General features: G+C 33.9%; 1 long non-coding RNA gene across 1 annotated transcript; it reads right to left on the reverse strand.

Moving 5' to 3' along the window:
* Nucleotides 1–6,463: 6,463 nt before the first annotated feature.
* On the reverse strand, nucleotides 6,464–7,960 carry LOC120356420. The gene is made up of 3 exons (XR_005574025.1): nucleotides 7,741–7,960; nucleotides 7,286–7,414; nucleotides 6,464–6,719 (listed from the first exon to the last, which is right to left on the reverse strand). It is a non-coding gene; the product is annotated as an uncharacterized LOC120356420 (long non-coding RNA).
* Nucleotides 7,961–8,828: the final 868 nt, after the last annotated feature.

Raw genomic sequence — 8,828 nt, forward strand, 5'->3', positions numbered from 1 at the left:
GCTATCTGCTTTGTCGAATGATAACAAGATAGCAACACCAATGTAAATCACATACAGGCATTATAAAGTGGATCTACATAATCAGTTCGATCACAGTTAATTATGAATGTCAGTGACTTTATCTTGTATTATTTCCTGGAAAGTAAAATAATAATAATATCGAGTGACCCGTCCTGACTCGTCAAACGTTGGAAATTAAAACGTTGGTTAATCAAGTTTAATCAACGATCGATGTCAGTGGAAATTGTGGAAAACGATCTGTAGGGTTCACTTTCCGCGAAAAATTAGAAATTCGTGATCAAATTCGTTATGAACAATTGATAAACCAGTCCTCAAAATATTGAAAATTCATTGATCAACGTTTGATGATCAAGTTGAAAGAATCAACAGTTCTCTAAAAATTGAAAATTCATTGACCAACTTTGATGTTGATCAAGTGTCGACAATCACCACTCAAATTTAATGGCAGTTAACAGGCGCGCGTTGATTGAACTTGACGACGATCGATCATTAAATTTCAGAGCTCGGCCGATTGTTGACCGATGACAAATTAGGCAATACACGACCCGGTGCTTCAAGTACCCTGAAGCTGATTTAATTATTGGTGCTGCCATATATACCTATAAACCAATCCGGACGTTGACAATAGGCCTCACTGAAATTCACCTCAATCTGTCAGCGTCGGTTGAAAGGGAAAGCAATGGTGTCATTTATGACGAATGCTGACCAACTGAATTGAGAATCCCAATATAGTGGAAATCAAATTAATCTGTCACCATTGGTTGTATTGGAAAGCTTTGGAGTTATTTATGAGAAATGATGACAGAACCATCTATAAACCAATCCAGGTGTACACAATAGGCCTACACTGAAATCCACCTCAATCTGTCAGCATTATTTAAATAGGAGGCAATAATGTTATTTATGAGGACCACTGACAGTATAAATTTTCAATATCACTATATTGAGATTCAAGAGCCTATAGCGAGATTGAATTCAAACTGTCAGCATTGGTTGAATGGGAAGCATTGGTGTTATTTGTAAGGAATGCTGACAGTTTAAATTGAAACTCACTGTAGGCATTCAATGGCCTTTTAATTCCGGTCTCCACAATACGCTCAAAAGCTATGCATTTTTATGAATTTGGCGAAAATAATGGAAACGTGGTTCTAAATTTGATCAATGGGATGGAATAATTGACTGTGCATTAAGTCGATTCATTGGTTTTCAATTTTTTTTTGAATCAAACTTAGAAATTATCGGGTGTGTATAGTTTTATTATGATCTAGGTAATTGTATCTTCGCTGAGGATTATTTCTACTAGTAGTTCTGTGAACAGTAGACCTCGCACAGTTTCTCCATCCTCAAGTATCTAATGTCACCCTTTTAGTTGATTCAGTTGATCACATTCACAGTTGAATAATAATTTACTCTTAAAACTGTTATTTGTTTTCTCCAAGATCAAAAACTCATTTATGCTAAAAACTCAGTTCACGTTTGAATTTGTATCTCAATAATAATTTATCCAGTTCCGTGATAAAATCTTTCCATCTGATAAAAATATTTCTCAACTATTTTAAATATTTTTTCTTAATCAAGAATATTATAATTTCTCCAGCATTATCGAGTTCATTTAATCACTTTTCATTCATTTTCGATCACCTATTAAATTTGTTTTTTCAAATGTGAGAATTTTATACTGATGGGCACGCATCATGAAAAATATTGAAACCCTACCATAGACATAGCACGGCCCGACATCTGTGAAATGCATGCAATGAATAGTCTACTTGTCAGCTGATGATTATGAATAATTCTGAAGTCTGATTGATCCTATCTTCAAATTAGATTATATACAGGGTGATTCACGAGGATATGCGGCGAGGGTTGGTGATTGGTGGTAGTTATCCATACTAATAGATTGACACTACAATTCATTAAAAATCTAGATTCTGCTTTCGGTTGCTACATCATTTTCAATCTCCGGTACTAAAATTTAAAGTAAAGAGCAGCCGTATTTATAGCTATGGCTGAGCACAGTTATTGGTGGAAGCCGTGGTCTACCAATGTGAACGTCTGCCATTGGCCTAGACAAGCCCTTCCCCAATTAGCGGTTCAGCAAAACAAAATGGTGATTCAAACAGTTACCACATCAATGAAATCTAATATTCAATAGTTAAGTTAGTTACATGTTACTCCAGTCCTAGTGATCATTCATTGACCGAACGTAGTGGGGTCTATGTTTTAACTCGGATTTTCTTTTGTCTGTCTGTATGTAACACGATTACGGCCAACGCGTTGATAGAATTCGATGAGATTTGGCAGGATATTCCTTTTCACTGCGCGTCGATGTATAAACAACGTTTTTTTGAAAATGTATTTTAGGATAATATGAAAAAAGGATTCCTCCATACTCCTCAATCTTTATTTCGGTTAATCTAGTTTTCTGAAATAAAGTCCAAGAAGACTTTGATAATAAGCTCTCAGTTTTGATTTCAAGTAGTTCTATACCAGAAATTAAATATAACTAAATATTTATTTTAATAAATCTAAGAAATTGAAGCATTCTTTTCTTCATGACCTGTAACTTAACATAAAATCCACCAATAGAGAGAGCAAACTAAAAGCTGCATGATAAACAGTACTTTGACATTGGGGATGAAGATGCTTTTCACAGTCACGGTCAAGGTCACCGAGTAACCGTTACACAGTTATGAATAACCGTTACTTTCAGGAACTGCAACCAAACTAAATGATAAGCAATCCATTCATCTTAATCGCTGCTTTGCAATGATGTAAAAATCTGTGAGTGATTGAAAATACCTCCAAAAAAAACTCATTTGGATAAAAATAACAAGGAGAAAAGAAAGATACGGCCAATCGATCTTAATCACCGTATTTCTATTGCAGAAAATACAACGAATATAGAATCAACTCTAAATCCCCTCAAGATAATAGCTAGATGTAATTAAACCCGAACAAGATTACGAAGTCAGAAATATCCAAGTTATAAACCATTTTCCACAAGATCAAACAATTCATCCTTCCCTAACAACTCAATCTATTCTCAAAAAACGGAGAAATTAGGAGAGCAGAAAAGAACTTGATCAAATTAAAAAACCTCGGAAGAATTGGATTTCGCCAGTAATTCAATTGCTGGGTTGAACGTTTCAGGAGAGGAAGATTTTTATGGTTTCTCGTTCTTTCCCTTTGTAGTTCATACTTTATTACTAATTTATTTTAATTTTCTTTCGAATTTGATTAATATAATTTATTTTCATCTTTTGACAAATTGAGTATCATTATCGGATAGGAAATGAAGACTTGTCAAGAAATATGAATCTCCATAGAGTGGTGATGACAAGAAATGTATTTACGATACAAATTCATGGATGAATTTGACAAATTTTTGAGTGGATGAAGAGTGAATTTCGTCGCAAAAGTAATGAATAAGAATATTCATGCCGGATTTGATGAAGAGGCAGCCAGTCCGAGTTCAACTTTCCTGATTAGAGCCTAATTGAATTTGGTAGCTTTCTAAAGTTTGCAAAGTTTTACTTATAGAGCTGACTTACTTCCAGTATCATTTGCAAGTTGCAAGTTGTTCGGTGGATGTGTACTGAAGCGAAAAATCACTTGAGTGCGTTAATGGAGGAAAATCGTGAAAATGGAAAATTAGGTGGAAGTCTATTAGTAACCGGTATGAAATTATTACATTAGTTGAGGTTCTATATAATGGAGAAGTGATTCGGTTATAGAATAGTCATTAATCAATTGAGAGTCATAAAAACGCTAAAGTTCATTTATGGGCAGTAATTATATATCATAATTTAGTAACAGAATATATTCATATTCATATGGATTTGTAATTGTATCAACATGAATAAAAAATGAATAAATAAGAGTAAGAATTGCCAATAGTTCAATTAAAAAGCACTATTCTTCAAAACGTGTACGTGATAAATTTTAGAGAATTTAGCATAATAATAATTTTGATTAGAAAACTTCCATTTACACTATTTAGCTTACATTGTTAATTACATAGTAGTGTTCTTCTTCCAAGTAAATATTTTTTTGTATTAATCTATATCATTATTAAAGTTGCAAACGACAAAAATCTGGTGTGGCGCACTCACACAACTTTCCTTATTAGAATTGATCACCTGACGCTAGTGTTCACCTGCATCACAAGTCTACTTATAAACAAAGTCTAAGCCAGCTGGTGACAGGACAATAACGCTGGAGATATACGATGTCTGATATCTCTTCATAGTGAATGATTTAATAGAATCAACAGTTTGCAATTGGATGATCACATTTTCTCGAATTTCGAGCTTAATTTCAATTTTAGGTGAAAATGTTACTCAACATAATTTGTAGAGATTTTTATGCTCAATCTTCTCCACTCAAATTTGTTTGTTTAAATTGTATCTGAAACCTGATAATTGGGAATCTGAAATCCAACTTTGCATAGATGGGGCGGAGCTCCTGAAATTTTTACAGATATGGGACTTGTGGCAATTGATAGAATTCATCAATGACTATTCCAGGTATGAATTTAATCAAAATCGTTGGAGCCGTTTTCCAGAAAATCGCGAAAACCCTGTTTTTGACAACATTTTCGCCATTTTAGCCGCCATCTTGAATTGCATTTGATCAAAATTGTTCGTGTCGGATCGTTATATTGTAAGGACCTTAAGTTCCAATTTCAAGTAATTCCGTTAATTGGAGATGAGATATTGTGTACACAGACGCACAAACACTCATACATACACACACACACACCACACACACACACACACACACACACACACACACCACACACACACAACCACACACACACACACACCACACACACACCCACACACACACACACACACACACACACACACACACACACACACAGAGACCAATACCCAAAAACCACTTTTCGGACCAGGGGACCTTGAAACGTATAGAAATCTAGAAATTGGAGTACCTTAATTTTTTTGGAAAGTAATACTTTCCTTACCTATGTTAATATGGCAAGGAAAGTAATAAGTGAGCTTCAAAATTTTGGATGGGCAAATCGTCTGCTCAACAGTCGGATAATTTTCCAACTTAACTCGAATAAGTAACTCTTCCTCAACAAAATAGATTGGACATGCGTTAGAACAATTCTATCAATTCGATAAATAACTCTTGTAACCCGTCGAATTTTTCCGACGAACATGAAACCATGTTCTATAACTCCAACAATGACTTTCAAGTACACTTGACTCCGGCTAATTGTTATATTTTATACAAGTACATTCGAAAAATTTCAGTTTCCGAAAAAGAGGGAAAATGTACACGTGCGGTAATTGAAGCTGAGTTCTGTATCGATACACATGTGAACTGACGTTGAATTGATTGGTATTTGATTACGTTTTCCACAGCAACGAAAAACAACCGGAAACTTCATGAAAATTGCCGATATTTTCAGCTGTTGTTACCACTTATACAGTACCAACTGAAACAACCCAAGGGTTCAATTAGCAGAAGTTTGGTGGAACTCTGATTTTTGGAGCATTGATTCTATTTTTTACTTCATTCGGAAACTGAAGAGGTGGAATATAATGATAAAGATTCGATGAATTCATTGATTCCTCACTAACACATTAATCCAAGTTTCAATCCACTGTTGAATGATGCATGATAGAATGTGAATTAATCCATGTAAAATTGGTGCAAAATGTTTTCATGATGTTACCATTCCCTTTCATCTATTTATTGTAGCCTGATTTATGAGAAAATTCAAAAGTATTCACATTTAAAAGCATTTTTATTTGTCACTTAATAAAAATTACCATCAATTTTTAGCTAGCTAAGATTGACGCCAGGGTCAATGTTAAAGAATAGTCAGTTAGACAATGAAACATATTGAAGATAGCCTTTAAGACCAAGTTATGATCTTTGATAGATGATGCATCATTATAATCACAATATACAATTATTGATTCATTTCCTAGTTGATTCGAGTATTTTGTTACCCAACTAAATATTGATTAAATTCACATAGACGTTCTAGTTTTGTTGAAGAACACAAATTACGATGAACGTATATAAAATTCTATACTGCATGCAATGAATTCCTCCACAAACATTCAGTGAAAATTTCGCTCTGGACAACTAATATATTCTACTCTACGATAACCAGTATCCCGATCCAATTATTTGAGTGGAATAATTTGGTTGAATAGTAGCCTATTCTGATTAATTTACCGCGGCAGATTGACAATTTTTTGTTCTATAAATCAGTAGACAGTTTCATATCTTGGAATGGAGTTGATGTCAAATCATTATTTCGTCATCACAAATAGTGAACTAGTGATAATGTCATCATGGAAAAAACAGACAAAAGTAATGATCTTAACAAATACATAAGCCGTTCACTAAATATACTGCAAAATATTACAATAATGATTAAAGTTCTACTCACATGATTCGATGAGAGCTAGAATATATCAGTAGGAAGGTAAGCAGTAGTGGAAACATATTCTTCAAATAAGGTCCTCAATTTCTAGAACGGAATCAAAATGTAACAGTCAGACCACCTGTAATTCACAGAGTTCACGGTTCTTCATAACTTGTCACTTTTTCAAACATATTTGTTTCCAGTTTATTCCATTATAACAACTTCACGCAGTAGACTAATAAAACTTGATACTTATAACAGTGGAAATAATATGGAGGTACTCCTGAAAAACGTAATAATTTTCAAAATGTAACCCTTTACACTATACCTAGATACCCCGTGAATCTAATATACCTAACTAGTACTGCAAGATACCAAATTTAACGAGATTTCTAATATACTGTTCTGTAATATTGTAATAATACCTGTAATATTGAATAAAAAAGATTAAGAAATTGTCAAAAAACCACAGATTTATTTGATACTTAGAAAGGCCGGTTTCGGTTATTACACCATGTCAATCTCTGATTGTCAGTCTTTCTAAGTATCATAAAGTCTGTGGTTTTTTGACAATTTCTTAGTTTTTTTCATTCAATATAAATAATTACCACAATATCAACTTCTCAATTACACAAAAAAATACCTGTAATACTTGAAATAAACTTGAAAAACGTAATACACCGTGATAACTTTCAAACTGTAGCCATTTATGCTATACCTAGATCTACTGTGAATACCCAACTAGAACAGCGATATACCAAATTTAACGCGATTTCAAATATATTATAATAGAAGATAAGACGTTGGACGGAGAACCTATAATAAAGTAGAATATACCTACAGACATACCATCGAATACCATATACCTACATAAAGAAATACCTAATTCAACTCAATAACTGATATACCGTGTTTCCTACAAGCCTACAGCCTGTTATATGATGCAATCTAGTACTCGCATCTAAATTTTCAGGGCTACTGAAAGTCATAATATTAGGTATAATGTATTGAAATAAACTGCGTATATTAAATACATTACATTGAAACACAATAGAATATATCAAGCACCCTTTTATTTCATCACAACACAATTTTCACTCTCTTGAGGAGTTGAAACTAGTTGTACAATTTCTTGAAGAGTTGTAGAACTCTTGAAGAGTTGTGACTAGTTGTGTAGTGTTGAAATAAGAGGGCACTTGATATGGTATATTCTATTTTGTTTCAATGTAATATAGGACTTACTAAACGTACTATATTTTAATACCCTGTACCTAATATTAAAATGTAGGCCTAAAACTCAATACCTCGTAAACGAAACCTAATTTTTGAAGTCACAACTTAAAAACCGAAGGATCTTCCTAACCGAGATGTTACCCAAATCTTATACCTATAGCCGTGTATATGTATATTATAATACGTGATATCTATTAATTCTGGAAATAACGATACGGTATTATCTCGATTCACCGTCGTACCGTACGCGATAAGTCGCGTTCTGGGAGAGGTTGCCACCAGCCCGGTGCACAGTTGGAAAACCTACTGACCAATAGAGCGACTGTCAACTTGTGGCGCATGCGCGGAAAACTGTTCAGGAGTTTTCCAGAATTTGCCGTGTGCGCATGATGGGTTACAGGAGCTTGGAGTATGTAGGAGCCTGAAGTATGTGTGTGAGAGTCACGTAACATTGGTAATGATACTGGTCGTTTATCTGAGAGCCCTTCGAAAACGCGGCTGATCCTTTCTATAAAGTTCACTTCAAACTGACAGCATAGGTAGGATGGGAAGTGCTTATATATTTTGTGAGGAATGCTGATGGTTTCCTCAAGAATGGGAAACTTTGATGTATTTTATGAGAAATGCCAACAGTTTTTGATGTATTTTATAAGGAATGCTGACATATCCTCGTGAATGAGATCGTTGAATGAGCTTTGGAAGAGTTTTGATGTATTTTACAAGGAATGCTGGCTGTTTCCTAGTGAATGAAAACCAATGGTTCCTGTTCAACCAATGATTGCAGCCCTAAGAGAATCTCACTATAATGTGTAATAGTATAGAGTAAAGATATTTAGTTATAAAATGATTAAATTTAATGATGCTTATAGTACCATTTGTCTATGGTAGTGGCAACAAAGTTGGGTGACTATTTTGAATACAGTGGATTATTCTACAATATTAACAAAACAAATAACGCAATTGATTTCAGATAAATATTTTTCAAATACGAGTTCTTTATAGTTGTAAGCAGTATTGTACTTATAATATAATCTAACTTCACCGTTTCTTGAAGGCACGCCACTTTGCACAAATCTCAACACAGTTATTTCATCATAAATATCCTCGTTAGGTATGCTTGATAGAGTTTTTCAAATAGTTACTATTTCTAATTATGTGA

This window comes from Nilaparvata lugens, unplaced genomic scaffold (genome assembly GCF_014356525.2).
Source record: "Nilaparvata lugens isolate BPH unplaced genomic scaffold, ASM1435652v1 scaffold6730, whole genome shotgun sequence".
In the NCBI taxonomy this organism is placed as follows: domain Eukaryota; kingdom Metazoa; phylum Arthropoda; class Insecta; order Hemiptera; family Delphacidae; genus Nilaparvata; species Nilaparvata lugens.